This window comes from Eptesicus fuscus, chromosome 9 (genome assembly GCF_027574615.1).
Source record: "Eptesicus fuscus isolate TK198812 chromosome 9, DD_ASM_mEF_20220401, whole genome shotgun sequence".
Taxonomy (NCBI): domain Eukaryota; kingdom Metazoa; phylum Chordata; class Mammalia; order Chiroptera; family Vespertilionidae; genus Eptesicus; species Eptesicus fuscus.
Window position 1 is genome coordinate 97,074,687 of NC_072481.1, and position 20,974 is coordinate 97,095,660.

Consider the following 20,974-nt stretch of genomic DNA (forward strand, 5'->3'; position numbering starts at 1 on the left):
GGGGAGAGGGCAGGGTGAGAAGGCGCTGAGGCCAGAGCATGTTTGCCATCACTACCCATGACCGAGATCGTGGAAGGGGCAATGGCCCGGAAAAGGAGGGCAAGAACAGAGACGCAGCCCCTGTATGATCAGGAAGGAGATCTGCTTACCCACTACCTTGAGCGTTTACCTGGGGGCCCGGCGAGGGTGATGGGTCGTTGAGTCCTGGCATCTTCAGCCTTCAGCCAGTTCCAGTGTGGCCAGCGGCGGGTCATGACCTGGAAGGACGGCCCCTCTACGTTGAGATGCAGAGGGCCCGTCACTTTTCCAGGGGCAGTCACTTTTCCAGTGGCCGCTTTGACCGCACGCCGGGCAGGGCTGGGCTGGAGCCCAGGGTTGGGGGCACTGTGGCCTTCGTTTCTGCACTGGAAGCATCCTCTCGTTGCACCCCCACCACGCACAGTCCCTTTTGGACCAAACGTGGCTGCCGGCCGGCCCCAAAGGTAGCAAGGTTTGGGTTTGCAGACTCATCTCCTGTTGAAGGCGGGCGTACTCTGCCTGCTCCTCACGGGCATTGAAAAACTTAAATGCCATATTCACCAGATCCCGGACAGGGGTCTGAGGGCCACCTGCCTTTTTTTTTTTTTTCGGATATCTGGGGCTGACTAGGAAATGAAGTGAGTGGCTAGAACTGTTGTTCTAGCCGGGGACCCAGGGTCTAGGCGAGTATATAAGGTCAGAGCCTCAGTCAGCCTGTTAAGGAAGACTGCGGGGTTCTCATCTGGTCCCTGAGTAACTTCCCTCAGCTTGTCAAAATTAACTACCTTGTGGGAGACGGCCTGTAAGCTGGCTATTAGGCATTGGAGTATCTGGTCACGATGTCAGTGCCCCTCTCGCCCTTGGGGGGTATCTAGTTGGTACACCCAGCCTGGTTCCTGATGAGGAACGGCCTGGGGAGGTCAGGGAGTGAGGATGGGGGAAGGGAGGGAGCGGACTGCAGGGCAGAAGGAGGCAGGGCGGAAGGAGCCCTGTTGCAGGGAGGCCTGCGAGTCGGAGGGGAGGAGGAGGAGGAGGGGCCGCGGACCCGGGGGCTCGGGGGTCCGAGCCCAGTCGCTGTCCGGGGCGTCCTGTGCCTGAGCCAGCGGCACTGCCCGACCTCCCCACGCCTGCTCCCTTGCCGCCTCCGCTCCCCCACCCCGGAGCGCGGGAGCCAGCTGTTTGGAGCGGCTTGCGGGATGGCGGGCGGGCGGCTCTCGCGCTGTGTGGCCGATGGTTGCGGCGATGGTTGCAGCTGCGGGGAAGAAAGCGCAGCGGCGGCCGCGGGAGGGAGCGGCGCGGTCTGCCACGGGGAAGAGAAGAGGAGGGGGCCGAAAGCGTTCGGCGGGAGGAGGAGGGGTGGAAGTGAGAGAGCAGCTGGATCCAGAGTCAGAGAATAGAAGGAGCAGAGGACAGAGTCAGAGAGAACAGAGGAGCAGAGGGAGGGACGGGAGCGCAGATTGAAAAAGGCCTGGACACATGGAACCTCCAGCCCCTTCCCAGCTCTTTGGCAGAAGTTGTTAAGGTCGGTCAGGATGTTAAAATCGAAGTCCCATGTTCAGGCCACTGTGACCTGTTGTCCAATTCATACTGAGGCCATGCCACGGTACAGAAGTAAAGAGGCGTTTAGGACGCAGATCCCGGGACAGGCCCAGCTTAGCCAGATTGGTGAGCAGGCACCCAGCGGCGCCTGCGGGTCAGTTTTGGATTTCTGATTGCCCATTTTGAAGCCTAGGGTCAGTAGCGAGGCCCAAGGATCAGCGTCCCAATCATTGAGCCAAGGCTACGGACAGAATCCGAGGGATGGTGGGAGACGTCTCTCGCCGACCCCCTGGGATCAGAGTGAGGCCAAAAGGCCGGAGACCAAGGTGGAGTAGGAACGTCTTCACTACCCCCCAGGGTCAGAACCTTTCCTGGAAAGGTCCGGAGGGCTATGCCCGGAAAGCAATCTCTGACGCGGACCGCGGTTTACGGACAGAGACGCCGACGGAGGACCCTAGGAATCAATAGGGACTGGGACTCACCAACTGACGCTGCCGAGCTGGAAAGAAGCCTGAGGGTTCCGCGGAAACAAGTGGGGAGGGGTACCCCAAATGGGATACACACTCAATCCCCACCCGGGTTTCGGCACCAGATGAAAGGTTTGCAACGCAGGAAACAAGACACAGAGTCCAGGCCATGGAAAAGGGGGGAGGTTTTAATCTTGCGCTCCCGGGCGAAACTCACTGGTCCAAGAGTGGGCCAGGGGAGTTCGCGCCAAAACAGGGGCTTAGGTACTTCCTTTATACAGCCGTTTGGTGAGGGGAGGGTGGAGAGCATGAGAGGTGTGGAATTCCTGCCTCGGGCAGGGGTTTGGGAAGGCTAGCAAGGTTCTGGGAAGAGGCCAGTTATCTGCCAGTTATCTTCATCACCATCTACCTTGCGGGTGCTTGCATGGCTGTGGTCTTTCCCCCCTGCCTCGACCTAACAGACTTTATGTTTGATACGGGAGCTGAGCATTCAGTAGTCACTCGGAAAGTAGTGCCTCTCTGAGGAAAGGAGGTCACTATTGTTGGGAGCTACTAGGGATCAGACAGGTAGACCATTCTGCTGCCCTCTCCAATGCCAACTTGGCGGCCATAAAGTAATTCATGAATTCCTGTACTTGCCAGACTGTCCAGTGCTTCTAATGGGTAGAGACCTTTTAGCCAAAATGGGAGCAGAAATCACTTTTGTTCCAGATGGCTCAGCAAAGCTTCGCCTAAGTGAGGAGACCTCCCCAATGATCCTGTCCCTAGCAGTGCCAAAGGAGGAAGAATGGAGACTTTATGCCCCCCAGTCAAAGGCCTCACCATTAGAACCTGAATTAGAGAAATGATTCCCACTGGTCTGGGTGGAAGGGAATCTTACAGGCCTGGCTAAGGACCATGCCCCAGTGCTAATCGAGTTAAAGCCTGGGGCACAGCCTGTTAAAATCTGCCAATATCCAATTCCAAGGGAAGCACGCCTAGGAATCCAGGTCCACTTAGACTGGCTGCTCTAGTCAGGGCTTCTTAAATGATGCAGGTCTCCATGGAACACGCCTCTCTTGCCTGTCAAAAAGCCTGGGACTAATGACTACTACCCAGTGCGGGACCTGTGGGCTGTTAAAGAGGCTGTTATAACCCCGCATTCAGCACTGCCAAATCCCTACACTCTCTGGGACTCATTCCATCGGAGGTGGAATGGTTTACATGCCTAGATCTGAAAGATGCCTTTTTCTGCCTTCGGTTAACCCCTTCCAGCCAGCCCCTTTTAGCCTTTGAATGGGAAAACCCAACTATGGGGGCCAAGAAGCAGTTCACCTGCACCAGACTGCCATAAGGGTTCACGAACTCTCCTACTCTTTTAGTGGAGCACTAGCATCTGATCTAAGTTCCCAGGACAGGACTTGGGGTATGTTCTACTCCAATATGTAGATGACCTCCTACTGGCTAGATCCACACAAGCTCAGTGCTGGGAGGGAACATGAGCCCTTCTGAGAAAAAGGCACAGACTTGTCAGAAAGAAGTCAAGTATCAAGGCTTCCGGATCACTTAAGGGAAATGAAGGCTAGGGACTGAAAGAAAGAAGGCAGTATGTGCCATCCCAGTCCCTTGCACCTGGCGGCAGATTTGGGAATTCCTGGGAGTGGCAGGGTTCTGTCGAATTTGGATCCCAGGGTTTTCAGACCTGGCTAAACCTTTCTAGGAAGCTTTAAAAGGAGAAGAGAAGACACCCATCAACTGAGCAGGAGAAAGCCTTCGTCACCATAAAGGCAAAGCTCACGGAGGCCCCAGCACTAGGGCTACCAGATGTGATGCGAGACTTTAATCTTTTTGTTCACGAGAACAGCTGGGTAGCCGTAGGAGTTCTAACCCAGGAGTTTGGACCCTGGCAAAGACCAGTAGCCTATCTCTCCAAGCAGACTGACCTAGTTGCCTCCAGGTAGGCCCTGTGTCTCAGGATCCTTGCAGCCACGACATTGTTAGTCAAGGAAGTGGATAAGCTTACCTTAGGACAAAATTTAAATGTAAAAGTACCTCATGCTGTTGTCACCCTGATGGAAGCAAGGGGGCAGCACTGGCTGACTCATGCTCCAATGTCTCAGTTTCAAGGGCTGTTATGTGAAAATCTGCGGGTACAATTAGAAGCAGTGAGAACTCTTAATCCTGCCACATTTTACCCATCACTGACGGGGGTCACTGAGCATGATTGCCTGGAAGTCCTAGAGGAGGTTTACTCCAGCTGACCATATCCAACAAACAAACCCCTGCAATACCCAGACTTAGTATTGTTCACGGATGGCAGCAGCTTCTTAGATGAAGGGAAAAGATGAGCCGGATATGCAGTGGTATCAAACTTTGAGACAATCCAGGTGCAGGTCCTGCCTGAAGGATGGTCAGCACAGAGGGCGGAACTTTGGGCCCTCGCCAGAGCCCTAGAACTCAGTAAGGATAAGCGTGCCAACATCTACACTGACTTGTGCTATGCCTCTGCTACCCTGCATATCCCTGGGGCCATATATAAGGAAAGGGGGCTCCTGATGGCCAGAGGAAAAGGAATCAAAAATCAGAATGAGATTTTAAAGTTATTAGAAGCAGTCTGGGAGCCCAAGGAAATAGCCATCATCCATTGTAAAGGTCACCAGAAAGGGAAAGACTCAGTATCAGAAGGAAACCAACGTGCTGACGCCGCAGCCAAGCTGGCTGCTAAAGAACAAGTGGCACCATCACAGATCATGTTGGCCCCCGAATTACCTGAACCTCCAAAGTACACTCCTCAGGAGGAGTGGGTCCAGCAAGAAGGGGGTTAGAGAATGAAGGAAGGTTGGTGGACACTCCCAGATCATAGGGTCTATGTCCCAGAACAGTTAGCCCATAAAGTCCTCCAGCAGCATGGACTCACTCATTAGGGAAGACTGCCCTAGAGGCTTTGTTAGGCAGATACTACCTATTGCCTGTCTTCCCTCCTTGTGTGCCTCAGTCTCTCAGTGTTGCCTCCTCTGTGAGCAGAACAATGCTAAACAGGGTCCTGTGGGACTGATAGGAGTTCAGCGCTGTGAGCAAGCTCCCGTTAAGGACTTAGAAGTAGATTTTACAGAGATAAGGCCTAGCAGAGGGAATAAATACCTGCTAGTCTTCGTTTGCACCTTTTCAGGCTGAGTCGAGGCATATCCCACTCGCTGGAAAAGGCAAGAGAAGTCACTAAGGCATTGCTGAAGGATATAAGTCCACGGTATAGAATGCCTCTGACCATAGGGTCCAATAATGGCCAAGCCCTTAAAGCAGAAATAGTACAACAGGTAGCCAAGGACTTAGGAATTAAATGGAATCTACATACAGCTTACAGGCCTCAGAGTTCAGGGAAAGTACAGCACATGAACCAGACTCTCAAGCAGGCTATGGCTAAGCTATGCCAAGAGACAACCTTACCCTGGACAGATATCTTGCCTTTTTTACTCCTGCGGGTACGCTGTGCCCCAAGGGCCAGGGTAGGTTTCTCTCCCTTTGAAATTCTATATGGTAGACTCCCTCTCTAAATTTGGCCAAAGGGAGATTTGGGGAAAATAAGGAACTTAGAAATCCAGAAGCAACTACAAGGACTTGGTAAAACTGTCTTTGAGGTCCACAGATGGGTTACTAAATGATTACCCATCTCCCTAAGAACACTGCACACCCTTATAAACCTGGAGACCAGGTGTGGGTAAAGGATTAGAAAAAAGAGCCCCTTAAGTCAATTTAGAAGGGATCCTATCCAGTCATACTAACCACCCCCACAGCTCTCAAGGTTGCAGGACTGAACACTTGATCCACCACTCCCAGGTAAAAGCAGCCCACCAGCTGAGTGACGCCCAGCCAGAAACACGCCCTGCAGATTACCCGCAAGAGGACAGCGGACCTGGCTGATCAACCTCCTCCAAGGAATTCAGAAACACCCTGTTGAATTCTTCCTTACACTAATCTTTCTTTCTTATCTCCTCCTAAAGGCAATGTGCTCTGGTATTCCTGGATAATCATTGTTTTTATCTTTCTAATAATTCTCATTTTGTCTTTTTATGAGTGCTGCTAGAACCCAAGGCTAGTACTGGGAGGAGAACTCTTCTGCCCTGGCTGGGACACAGAAGCACCATAAAATTACTGCTTCCTACACAGCAAAGGAACAAGATGAAGCTAAGGCTAATTCTTTTACTGTTACTGAACTTTCTTAATCTCGACCACTCTCAGGTATACACCCTGTCTCTTAAGGATCTCCTAAGCCAGTGATGGCAAACCTATGACACACGTGTCAGCACTGACACGCGTAGCCATTTCTGATGACACGTGGCCGCTGAGGCGGCCGCATGCCGAGGATGAAACATTTGCTGCTCCTGAGGATGAAACATTTGCGAAATAATGTTTTTTCCTCAAAGTGACACACTACCCGAGTTATGCTCAGTTTTTTGGCGAAGTTTGACACACCAACCTCAAAAGGTTGCCCATCACTGTCCTAAGCCCTCACTACCTCTCTCAAACGCCTCCTTAACCGAACCAACCCTGGGCTGGCTAAAGACTGCTGGCTCTGTCTTCCCCTCTCATCTACAAGCTACACGGCAGCCCCCACCTCCCTGCATGCCTGGTCTGATTCTAGTCTGTCCTTCCATTATAAAGTACATGGAGGACCTCCATTCCAACTTATGCACCTCAATGAACTTTATAACTTCCAAATCACGGAGATGACAAAAGGGACACTTACAGGCAGGGCCGTCCAGCTACTCCAAACTGATCTAAATGATATAGCACCACACCGATCCAACAAGGTTCCTACCTTTGGACTGGTAACTACTAACACTGCCTTAACATTTCAGTCACCCCTTCGCATCAGAAGGGAAGTCCCTGAAGGCGATGCTTTGGGACATCTTCATCAATGCCTCTGCAACTTTACCCTTGACCTAAAACCTGCTTCTAATTGGGCTAACTATGCTGTCACCCAAACAGATCCTTTTGGAACCCTGTTTGATTTTCAGCAGGGCCCACCATCTCAGCGGCCTTCCCAACCACTGACACCTCTCAGTTCTCCTCAGGTTTCACCCATGGCAGGATTGCACATTAAACCGACAAGCCTCATGCCATCACCTCCCTTCCCACAGGCTCACACACTCTAAATTCTGGGTAGAGACTGACAGGAAATTTATTTTGTTTGAAAACACCATCTCAGGGGCTACACAAAACAATCCTCAAGGCCCCTTTCAGCCCTTTACAGGTACAATCTTGGCAGGAACTCTCTCTGTCTGGGAACAGGAGACCAGCAAGCTCACACACCTCTTTTCCAATGAGAATACCTTCTGTCTGGAGACCCAGATAATTTTCTTCCTCTGTGGCACAGATACTTATGTCTGTCTACCTGCCAACTGGACTGGGTCCTGTACTCTGGTTTACCTAGCCCCTGAAATTGACATTGCCCCCAACAATCAGCCTTTGCCTGTCCCAGTAACACACCATATCCAATACAGAAGAGCAGTCCAGCTAATCCTTCTCCTTGTAACACTCGGCATTTTAGCAGGGGTTAGCACTGGAATAGGGGGACTGGCAACTTCCCTCTCCTAGTATCAGAGCCTATCCAAAGACTGTGCTTACAGCTTAGAAGAAATAGCCCAAAGCATTGTTGCAGTACAATATCAAATTGACTCACTGGCAGCTGTTACTCTCCAGAATTGAAGAGTAATAGACCTTCTAACAGCAAAAAAAGGGGGTTTATGTATGTTTCTTGAGGAAGAGTGCTGTTTTTATGCCAACCAGTCTGGTATTATAAGGGATGGTGCCAAGAAACTAGCTGATCAAGCTTCAAAAATAAGACAGGAGTTATCTGAGACTTGGGTTGCATAGGAGTGGGGGGGTGGTGGTGGTGGAAATGGCTTCTTCAATTGACAGGACCACTGTTAATGCTACTCATAGCCATAACCTTAGGACCATGTCTTCTAAATCTGTTAATTCACTTTATCTCATCTCACCTAGATGCCTTTAAACTTCAGATGGTCCTACAAATCTGAAGAATTCCCTACAAACTCCTTCGAGAGAAAGAAACTGGATGCTAACCCTTTGGTCATCGCCCCTTTTCAGCAGGAAGCAACTAAGAGCGGTTGTCATCCCTGTTCACCATAACATCCCGTAGTCGTTGTACCACAAGGCTAAGAGAAGTTTGTGGGACAAGGGAGGTGGGGAATGAGAAGGATAAAAGGGCTAATTCCAATGTAACCCTGATATTTGGGGAGGGGCGGGGGGGGTAGTAATCTGAATCTGTGCCAGCAAGCCCAGTGTACATTCTTGATAAACTATAATTAAGTCACTGCCTCTTTCCCAGAAATCGGTCTTGCAGAACCTGTTATTTAAATGCTCACATTTCACAGAGGCCATAAATGATGAACAGTGCACAGCCCCAGGGTGGGGGGTGAGTATTAATGCTGGCGCCAGGCCAGACCATCAGATAGGGTCTCAAGACCCCAATACCTGGGGCCTTTTTGCAAAACCCGCAAAAAGACCTGAAGCATAATCCATGTTTGAGGGACAAAGACCCCAGAAAGATATAAAAGAGAAGCTCCTTGCATGTTACTTTACTCATATTTGGGAACTTATTCCACTGAGTCCACCGGTGTAAATAAACAGTGTAACTCCTTTTCTCTAAAAGCCTTGCTTGGCTTTTCTCTGGTCTTTTGCAACACCAGTACTGGTCAGGACACATACCTAGGTTGCACGTTCAATCCTGGGTTGGGGAACATATGGATGTTTCTGTTTCACATGAATGTTTCTCTCTCTCTCTCTCCTCCTCCCCCCCCCCCCCCCCCCACACACACATCGATATTTCCCTCTCTCTCTTAAATCAATGGAAATATATTCTCAGATGAGGATACAAAAGATTTATGGTAAAGTTTATAATTGATAAAACCTTGGCTTAATCAGTGCTTTTGGCTATCTTTAGGATCCTTGCTAATTCACTATAGAGTTCCTTTATGTGCACACATATACTCAATGTTGCAGAAAATATAAGGATAACCACTATTTCTATCATACAAACATTTATACTTTATGTAGAGTGGGGAAATAAACTAGTAACTGTACTGCAAAGTAGAGTCACAGCAGTACCCTACTTGTAAAATAGAGGTCATTCAGAAGAGAAAAACTGGAAAAATCAGGAAAAGATTCTGGAGGAGATGAAACTTGAGAGATGGATTTAATATGACACGTGGACATGAGGAGCACTAGAGGGAGAAAAAAGGGCACAAATGTCAATTTTATAGTTTTTGAGCCAATCAAGGGCTTTGAAGATGTTTTGGTGAAAAAGTAACTTTGCTTATACCTAGTATCTACCCTTTAGGAATATCCATCTAGAAAAGATGGTGAAAATAAATCCATGTCTGTTTCATTATTTTATATATATAACTAAATTCAGAAAACTGTACACTGTAACATGCTGAACTGCCTTTTATTTATTCCTTCTTTTATCTCCTCCTTTCTGAGAATTACTCCCCTTTAAATTGTTGCAGAAATTATCAGGCGACCAGAAGACACATAATGGGTACTCAGAAGATTCAGGAAAACCATTTTATTAGCAGGAACACTGGTGCTGGGACTCAGGGGAATCAGTTTCCTGAATCTGAGCACCGAATGTGGGGAGCGGGGGAGCTTTTCCTTTTATCCCCTTAGTTTCTTTGTCTCCCAAATATAGATCAGGCTTCTGGACTTTTTGCTGGCTTTGTAGCGCCCCCTCAACCCCCACCCGCCCCATGGGTTGGAATGGGGGAAGTGAGATTACACCCAAAGGCTTGCCTGACTGACACCAGTACTGCCAAGCCCCTCTGGGGGTTGTGTATGGTTCATGGTTTATGGCCTCTGTAAAATGGAAGTATTCAGGGAAATAGGTTTTTTAAAAGCTAGCTAGGACACAAGCAGAAAGGGGGTTGGGACTAGCAAGCATATACTAGTACATCAGAATGCAGGTTGGGGGCGCTCAGACTGCCTTCACAAAACTCCTTATGGCTTTGCTGATAGGTATGCAAAATCCAGGTGGGTTTCTGTAGAACTTAGGAATGAAATTGCCAATGTACTGTACATATTTTCACTTTCAACTACCTTTCATTTTAAGAACAGAAGAAGTAAGAGTATATATAATAATGGACTAATTTAGATGAATAATAATTGTGTCTTTCACTCTAAAAATGCATGACATAAAAATATTTAATCCTCTAAAAAACAAGATAAGTGTATCCTCATCACAAAAAAAAATCTATAATTCCATATCTAGGAATCTATCTGAAAGAAATGCAAACATATTTGGTGAAGTTTTACATCAAATGTTTATTGTAGCATTATCCTATATAATAAAGAGGTAATATGCAAATTGACCATCACACCATCACACAAGATGGCTGCCCCCATGTGGTCACAAGATGGCTGGCAGGGGAGGGAAGTTGTGGGCGATCAGGCCAGCAGGGGAGGGCAGTTGGAGGCAACCAGGCCATCAGGGGAGGGCAGTTGGGGGTGACCAGGACAGCAGGGGAGGGCAGTTGGGGGCAATCAGGCAAGCAGGGGAGCAGTTAGGCGTCAATCAGGCTGGCAGGAGAGTGGTTAGGGGGTGATCAGGCTGGAAGGCAGAAGCTATTGGGGGTAATCAGGCAGGCAGGCAGGTGAGCAGTTGGGAGCCAGCAGTCCCCGATTGTTAGAGGGATGTCCGACTGTCAGGCAGTCGGACATTCCCCGATGCACCGGGCCTCTAGTTCTATATAATAAAAGAGTAATAATTAAATTGATCCTAGCAGTGGAACGACCAGGAACGACTGGTTGCTATGACACGCACTGACCACCAGGGGGCAGATGCTCAACACAGGAGCTGCCCCCTGGGGGTCAGTGTGCTTCCACAGGAGGAGCACCACTCAGCCAGAAGCTGGCTCATGGCTAGCCAGCACAGCAGCAGTGGTGAGAGTCTCTCCTGCCTCTGCAGCAGCGCTAAGATGTCCAACTAACGGCTTAGGCCTGCTCCCCCCAGGGGGCAGCTCCTAAGCCATTAGTTGGACATCTCCTGAGGCCTCCTGGGCTGCCAGAGGGATGTCTGACTGCCAGCTTAAGCCCGATCCCCCGGGAAGCAGGCTTAAACCATCAGGTGGACATCCCCTGAGGGGGTCCCAGACTGTGAGAGGGCGCAGCCTGGGCTGAGGGACACCCCTGCCTCTAGTTTATAATATTGATAAATTGGAAATCACTTAAATGTCCATCAATAAACAGTTAAATTGGAACACAGCTGCATTTTATCATCTTGAAATGTTTTCAATTGCAAGTAGAAATTGTGCCTTAAATAAATAGGGCCTCATTTTTATCACATAACTGAAGTCTGGATAAAACTAGTGCCAGTCTTGGTTCAGCTGTTCCACATTGTCATCAAGGACCCAGGGTCTTATCCTTCTGCTCTTTTATCCTTGTGTGTAAACTGGATTCCTGTTCTCAGCCATTCACTCCCCTCTGCAGTATAATTTTGCAGTGTGCTAGAATGGGTTGATGTTGGATTTGGACTTGCAATATGCATTAGCCAATTAAATGTATGTGGAAGGAACTGTGTGTGCTAGTTCTAAGCCAAGATCTTAAGAGATATCTCACTCTCATGCACTACTGTGATCCATCATAAGAAGAACCACCTTAGGAAGCTACTGACACAGAAGAATGAGGAAATACATAGAATAGACTTGAACAAAACTCACAGCTTGCAGCCAAGTCCAGCAGAGCCAGAGATGACTTTCACATTTTTGAGTAAAAAAATAAATGTTTATTGTTGTAATGCACTGAGATTTCAAGGTTTGTTAGAAAGAAAAATTGACTAACCTACTTTGCATGTTGACTTTCCATCCTTATGCCTGCAGCCTTATGGTCTCAAAGTGGTTATAAGCTCCAAAAATCAGTAATTGTCTTCAAAGGCAGAAAGTTGGGGATGGGAGGAGAGCAACCAAGGTGGAGAAAAACCTCCTTGTGACTCTTTTTTATCAAGGAATAAAGATATTTCCCAGAAAAAAAGTGATTCTATTATAACAAAAACTGCTTTATATGGTACATTTTTAGGACTTATCTATGATATAAAGTAATACTTAGCTACATTTCTCTTTGTAAAAATGCATCTTTTTGGCCTAAAAAGCATTTACCAGTCAGTAGCTTATTATTTTTTCATGGATATTAAAAACAAATCAATATTAATAGTGCTGGGAAAGAGCTGACTTCTCAGTAGGTAAGTGCATGTTCAAGGTAAAATCTGATGTTTTCACCCTTGTCATAGAAAAAGCATGTGTCAGACAGCTCCATGAAGAGCAGGGTATTATTTTGATAAGCCTTATGCTCCCCCACTTTGTGCCAAGTTTCTTTATAATGCCCCATGACAACTTTTCCAAACTGACTAATGGGAATAATACTACCAAATTACTTCCTTAATGATGAAATAGCAGTATTTTGAAGAATAGGCTGCTTGCAAAGAAACAGAGAACTCTGCAGATGAGTTTTAAGTTCCTGATTTAAAAGTTGTGATTATTGTTTCTGGCAGTAGTGGGCAAATGGAAATTTGTCATAAGAGATGCTCTGCTAATTGATGTGTTTACACATGTTCCAGTTTTAGTTATAGTTTTCATATTCTGCATTAAAGGAACATAGATATGACTCTTATTGCCTAACGTATACATATTTTATGTTTTGAGAGGGTAACCTAATATACTAATGATAAATAATAAGTCCTGAGAAATAATGCATATTTAAAAAACTTTTTATTTGAATTTATTGGGGTGACATTGGTTAGTAAAATTATATAGGTTTCAGGTTTACAATTCTATAATATTTCATCTGTATATTGCAATGTGTGTTTACCCCAAGTCAAGCCTCCTTCCATCACCATTTACAATCCCTTCCCCCCGGTACCATCTTCTACCAGCCCCCATCACCTTTTCCTCTGGTAATCACCATACTGTTCTCTGTTTCTATGAGGGTTTTCTTTCCTTAATCCCCTTTTTACCCAGCCTCCAAACCTGCTGCCCTCTGACAACTGTCAGCCTGCTCTATATTGATGAGACTGTCTCTATTTTGCTTGTTAGTTAATTTTGTTCATTAGATTCCACATATGAGTGAAATCATATGGTACTTGTCTTTCTCTGTCTGGCTTGTTTCTCTTAGCATAGTGCTCTCCATGCTGTCCCAAAGGGTAAGGTTTCTTGTATTTTATGGGCAAGTAGTATTCCATGGTGTAAATGTACCACCGCTTTTTTTTTTTTTTTTATCCACTCATCTGTTGATGGACACTTGTGCTGCTTCCAAATCTTGGCTATTATAAATAACTGCAGTGAACATAGTGGTGCATATATTCTTTCAAATTAGTGTTTTGAGTTTCTTTGGATATATTCCAAAAAGTGGGATCTCTGGGTCATAAGGCAGCTGTGTTTATATATTTTTTTAATTTTCTTTTAAAATTTATTTTTATTGCCCTAACCGGCTTGGCTCAGTGGATAGATAGAACGTCAGCTTGCAGACTGGAGGGTCCCAGATTCGATTCCAGTCAAGGGCATGCACCTTGGTTGTGGGCACATCCCCAGTAGGGGGTGTGCAGGAGGCAGCTGATCAATTTTTCTCTCTCATCGATGTTTCTAACACTATATCCCTCTCCCTTCTTCTCTGTAAAAAAATCAATAAAATATATTAAAAAAATAAAATAAAATTTATTTTTATTGCTTTCAGAGAGAGAGGAAGAGAGAGGGAGCGATAGAAACATCAATGATGAGAGAGAATAATTGATTGGCTGCCTCCTGCATGTCCAACACTGGGGATCAAGCCCACAACCTGGGCATGTGCCCTGACCCAGAATCTAACCATACCTTCCTGGTTCATTGGTGGACACTGAACCACTAAGTCAGGGGTCCTCAAACTTTTTAAACAGGGGGCCAGTTCACTGTCCCTCAGACCGTTGGAGGGCTGGATTATAGTTAAAAAAAAAAAAACTATGAACAAATTCCTATGCACACTGCACATATCTTATTTTGAAGTAAAAAAAACAAAACGGCAAAAACACCCGCATGTGGCCCGCGGGCCGTAGTTTGAGGACGCCTGCACTAAGTCATACTGGCCAGGCTGTTTTTAATTTTTTAATTTAACTCCATACTGCTTTCCACAGTGGCTGCACCAATCTACATTCCCACCAACAGTGCAGGATTCCCTTTTCTCCACATCCTCATCAGAACTTGTTTGTTGATTTACTGATGACTGGAGGCCCGGTGCACAAAATCATTCACAGTGGGGTCCCTCGGCCTGGCCTGCAGTATTAGGCCAAAACCGGCTCTCCAACATCCCCCATGGAGTCTTGGATTGTGAGAGGGCACAGGCCAGGCTGAGGGACCCCACTGGTGCACGATTGGGGCCAGGGAGGGAAACGGGAGGTTGGCCAGCTGAGGAGGGAACCACTGGAGGGCTCCAGGGCATGTCTGGCCCATCTCACTCAGTCCCAATCTGCCAGACCCCATCAGCAAGCTAACCTACTGGTCAGAGGGTCTGCCCACTGGTGGTCAATGCATGTCACAGCAAGTGGATGAGTGGCCTTAGCATATCATTAGCATATTACGCTTTGATTGGTTGAATTAAGACCAGACAACCAGAAATTTAGCATATTAGGCTTTTATTATATAGGATAGCGATTCTGACAGGTATAAGGTAATATCTCATTATGGTTTTAATTTGCATTTCTTTGATAATTAGTGACTTTGAACATCTTTAAATATGTCTATTGGCCATATTTATGCCCTCTTTGGAGAAGTGTCTATTTAGGTCTTTTGCACATTTTTTAATTGGATTGTTTGATTTTTTTGGTGCTGAGTTTTATAAGTTCTTTATAAACTTTGGATATTAATCTCTTATCAGATATATCATTGGTGTTTTCCCATTCAATGGGTTTCCTTTTTCATTTTATTGATGATTTCCTTTGCTGTACAAAAACGTTTTAGTTTGATGTAGTCTAATTTGTGTTTTTTTTTTCTTTTGTATCCCTGAGGTGATATACCAGAAAAATATATCACTATAGGAAAATTACAAGATTTCCCTGCCTATATTTTCTTCTACAATTTTTACGGTTTTGCGTCTGACATTTAAGTCTTTATTCCATTTTGAGATTATTCTTGTGTATGGTGTAAGAAGGTGGTCTAGTTTCATTTTTCTTCATGTATCTGTCCAATTATCTCAACATCATTTATTGAATAACCAACTTTACTCCATTGTATGTTTTTGACTCCTTCATTGACTATTAATTAACTATAAATGTGTGGGTTTAGTTCTGGGCTCTACATGTCTGTTTTTATGGCAGTAACATAAACATTTGGCTGTTTTGATTACTTTGGCCTTATAGTATAGTTTGATATCATGTAATGTGATTCCTCCAACTTTGTTTTTCTTTCTCAAGATCACTGTGGCTATTCAGGGATTATTGTGGTTTCATATAAAAAGCTGGAATAGTTCTTCTAGTTCTGTGAAATACACTATTCATAGGAATTGTGTTGAATCTGTAGATTGCTTTGAGTAGTATAGTCATTTTTATGTTAATGCTTCCTATCCATGAACACAATATATGCTCCCACTTATTTGTATCTTCTTCAATTTCTTTCTTCAGTGTCTTATAATTTTCTAAGTACATGTCTTTTACATCCTTGGTTAAATTTATGTATACATACTTTATTTCTTTGATGCAATTGTAAATGGGGTTGTTTTCTTAGTTTTACTTTCTGACAGTTCATTATCGGTGTATAAAAGTGCAACTGATTTCTGGATATTTATTGTGTATCCTTCTACTTCACTTAATTTATTTATCAGTTCTAGTAATTTTTCTGAGGTTCTTTATATACAGTTTCATTCATCTGCAAATAATGACAGTATTACTTCCTCCTTTTCAATTTGGATGCCTTTTACCTCTTGTTCTTATATGATATTGTGGCTAGGACTTCAAGCACTATGTTGAATAATAATAGTGAAAACAAACTTCCCTGTCTTGTATCTGATCTTAAGGAAAAATTATTTTTTTAAAAAAATAACTGACAAAATCCATTTAAATTCCTACTCCATATGAAGTTCAGTGGGTTCTGGGTGAGGAGAAATATGAGAAAAATACCTGTGTTATACTTAGAATTTCCCCCCTTTTCTTTAGGCGACCACTAGTTTCAAATACACTGGTCTTACTAGCTTTCTCTACCTCTAGAATAACCCTTTTCCATAAGCCTTCAGGAACTTATTCCAATAGATCCCAGCTAATGATCACACTTCCCATGGTGTTTAGGGCCCACACCACAATGGCCATGGGGATGGGAAGGTACATTTTAAAACACGACAAAAACATTCCAGGGCTGGCATATAACACTCTTGTCTCTGAGAATTTTACAACCTGAAGGAGCTCTTAGTGAGGTCCTTCTTAGAAACCAGGCTCTGTTTACCTGCTTCTTTACCAACCACTCACACAGAGCTGCTATCCACAGGGACAAATATCTACTCACACCCTCCTCACAGCAACTCTCAAGGGCAGGAACTTGGGAAACTTGCCCTGATTTTGTTGTTCTTGCTTTTGATGTCCTAATCCAGAAGCTTTTATGGTAAGTAAAAAAAAAAGTTCCATGAGCAATACAAAAAAAAAAAAAATGTTTCTCTTGAGATAAAGTGACCAAAAAAATAAACATTGATATTGTGATAACACTACCTTGGACACTAAAGCAGGCATAAAATCTGATATTTTAGTGGTTCTGTTATGTCACTTAGTTCTGACAGTAACTGGTAGGAAGATAACAAACATTCATATGGTGTATCATTAATGAAGTTTTGAGATAAAATAATTGCTCATTAGTTTTTAATGGGGACCATAAATATATTTTCAAATCTCAGCTACCTTTTCCTTAGGAGGGCATATTTTCTCCTAAGGAGATTTCAATTTTATTTCAGAGTAGTTAGGGCAGCCGAAGGTAGGTCCTTTGCTAGTATTTTTTTCCCAGTGCATATTATCACCTGTGAAAATGAGCACAAAATATAGAACACTGAAATTGAGCAACATAAGTGATGCTGAGCAATTCTTGTACAACATAGCAATATTTTTCACTTCTGATTTTAAAAAGTCTTTTCCTCCAGGTAAAATGAAGGGCATTCTCCAAAGGCACTGTAAACACTTCAGGAAAGAAAAGAAGGTAAGAAGGCAAATGCAGTCACTTTGCTTTGAACTCAGTGGCTTGAGAGGTATGTCTCAGCAAGTCATAACTGTAACACATATTTTCATATTTTGAGTCACAAGATCAGCATCGGATCGCAACTCACAAATAAGTAAAGAGCTCCATTGCTCTTTGGCACCTACTATGTGCCAGGAATGTTTCCAGATTTTTACATTGCATCCCATTGAACCTTATTCACAGAGGAGGTGGCTATTTTGCAAATGAAGAAAAGGAAGTGGACCTCACCAGTTTGGCTCAGCGGATACAGTGTTGGCCTGAGGACTGAAGGGTCCTGAGTTCGATTTCAGTCAAGGGCACATGCCCAGGTTGTGGGCTCAATCACTAGTAGGGGCTTGAGGGAGCAGCCAATCAATGATTCTCTCTCATCATTGATATTTCTATGTATCTCTACCTCTCTCTTCCTTTCTGAAATCAATAAATATATATTTTTAAAGAAAGAAAGAAAAGGGAGTGTAGAGAGATTACTGAACATTTTCAAGGACATACAGCTTTTGTTTTGCTTTTACATCCTAATAAAAATGCTTGCCTATATTTATTTCTGTTTTGTTTAATAGCTGAGAAATTGTGTCAGAGTTTTCAAGTGGCTTTCCATGGTCACATTTCAAGCAAATTATAGAGCAAGCCAATTAAAGCATATCTATGCTTGCATTTACTGCTGTGAGAGAGTCTGTGTAGACATCAACTGGGAGGTGGTTAGAAATGCAGGAGATCCCAGACAAGATGGCAGTAAAGGTAATGCAGTACTAGAATCCTCACACAATCACATCAAAATTACAACTAAATAATGCAACAACCATCATTCACAACTATGATGTGTAGCTAAACAGAAGTCCTATAACTAAGGATATAAAGAAGAAGCCATGTCGAGATTAGTAGGAGGGGCATGCTAGGGTTCCAGTGCTGGGAAGAGAAGCCCCCACAACTTCTAGCTATAAAAATCAGTGGTGATTGTGGCTGAGTAGCATGGTAAAGGTTGCCCTAGCTGGTTTGGCTCAGTGGATAGAGCATTGGCCCCGGCTCAGGCTCCTCCCTGGTCTCCTGTTGCTTAGCACACTGCTACATCCCTCAGGAGATGTTGGACTTCTGGTTTTGGCCTAATCCCTGCAGGCCTGGCAGTCCAACATCCCCTGAGGGGTCCCAGATTGTGAGAGGGTGAAGGCCAGGCTGAGGGACCCCACCGGTGCACTAATCCATGCAGTGGGCCTCTAGTAGTTAATAATCCTATCTAATAAAGAGGGAATATGCTAATTGACCCTTACACCATTGCAAATATGGCAGCGACCACAGCCAATAAGGAGGGAATATGCTAATTGATTGACCCACCCTCAAAGATGGTGGCACCCACAGCCAATAAAGAGGGAATATGCTAATTGACTGCCCCGCCCTCAAAGATGGCAGCGCCCACAACCACAAGATGGCTGCGCCCAGTCCCCTCAGCCCTGCCTCTGTACTCCCCAGTCCCTCAGCCCTCTAGCCTCCCAAGGCCGGCCTGAGGTGCAGGCAAGCCTCGGATGGCAGCTGCCCAGCCGCCCAGGGCCACCCGAGGCTCAGGTAACCAGGGCAGGCCGAGGCTTGTGCTGCCGGCAGTGGCAGCAGCAGAGGTGTGATGGGGCATCGCCTTCCTCTCATTGCCGGGTTGTCTCTTTCCCTGGACTGTGAGAGGGGGCAGGCTAGACTGAGGGATGCCCCTGTCCAGTGCATGAATTTTCATGCACTGAGCCTCTAGTATCATAATAACTATGTATTGGGTCAGATGGGTATTAGATTTATCAGGGTGCTCACTTACTAAGTGATATAATGTCTAATCACTGGGTTTTATATCAGAAACTAAAATAATATTGTATGTCAACTGTAGAAAAATAAAAATTATTTAAAGTAAAAACAATAAAGAAATGGAGAGTTTCAGGCCTTACCCACCACTGGTGAATCAAGGTCTGCATTTTAATAGTCCTCTCCTCATTATGTGATGCCCATACACACCAACTTTGGATAGTCACAAATTCATTACTCTAACCCCCTCAAATGGACAGCTTGACAACAAGTTAAACATGTCACTGTTTCTAAAGCAGCGGATAACTTTTCCCAGCTTTCCAGAAGCTACCTGAGACTGATAAATACCTCTTCCCTTCCCTCCTCCACTTGTGCCTCACAACCCTGCCTAACCCCATCCCAGCACCCACCCAGACATCACTATCCATTCTGTATATAGAATCTTCAGTTCTTTTCAATTAAACTTAACCACTTGTGAAGAGGCTGATCCATTTCTTTCGAGAGTGCCTCCCAAAGAGCTCTTTAGTTCCATGAGTCTGTCACCTCCCAGATGGGGTGAGATGAGCCCCTGTGCCTCCTGGTCCCTTGTGCTGCATACCTTGAGTTTTACCTAATGGAGTGTTGACTGGCCATGCCCCCAACATTAGACCATTACTATCAAGAAACATGTCCTATGTGATGGAATGCTGAAAGGGCATCTTCACGGGCACTGTGCAACAAGGAGCACAGAAATGTGGGCCTTCTGCACTGCTTAGAACTTGTAATAATACTTTAAGGCTTGGGAGGATTTTTAAAACATAAAACAGCAAATTTGTGTATTATCTATTTAGTACTATGAAACTCACTTCTGTTATAATAACCTGGCATATATGTATTGTTATCCTAAATTTACAGATGGGGAAAGTGAGACGTGGCTTTGGTATGAGTCTGAAGTCCATTCTGAGGTTTATTTTTACAGAATATTAAGGAATATTGAGAATTGTTATGTTAGACCTCACATTATGATTGATAACTCTGAACCAAATATTTTTCCTTTTGGATCATTTTCATTTATTCAGGCAATGGCTTACTATCCTCATTCATGCAGGTGATGATTTATTAAACAAAGCATAATATATATCTTCATTATCCTAGGCAACGAATGTCACTAATAAGCATAACTTCACATTGGGTTTTCTTAGTGAATCTAATGGTAAAAAAAAAAAACTTCTTAGTGGACAATCGTGGCCAAAAATATATATGACTCATAGTTTCTTCCCTAGATTCCTTAAAATGATAGTGGTTAGACTATAAAATCTGCTTAGATATGATATCTTATTTTATTTATATCATTGAAGTTATCTTTCAGTTTATGGAAGTATCTTCATGTTTCATTTTTTCTTTGACTCAGTGTAAGAAATATCATGGGAACTTAGATGTATTTAATTCCAACCTCTCACTGAAACTTTTGTCCAAATATTTTTAAAAATAACTTATAAATGGCCCCAATTATTTGTAGATTGTTCTTAATCAATTATTAAACTTTACTTTAATGAGCAATTTCTACAGAAACTATTTTTCAATTATAATTGCAAGCATAAAAGTGATTATAGTAGATTGTTATTCTTCTACCTTTAAGCCAAAAGCCATTTTAGCTACTTAAAAATCTTGTCCTGAATAGACAGCAGATTCTGAAAGAATAAAGGCTGTATTTTCAGTGTGCATATAGTGTCTAGCAAGTACTATTTATTTACCTATTCACTCAGGAGAGACTTATTGGATGTCAGGCACTATGATAGGTTCTATAGATACTATGCAAATGAAATGCATATTATTTATTGTCTCTCCTACTAAACTGTGAGGTCAGAGTTGTTTTTTTTATTTTGCTCACTGCTGCCCTGGCACCTAGAATGGTGCTTGGTACATAATTATCGTTCAATATATGTCTGTTGAATGAGTTGAATAAAGTAAATG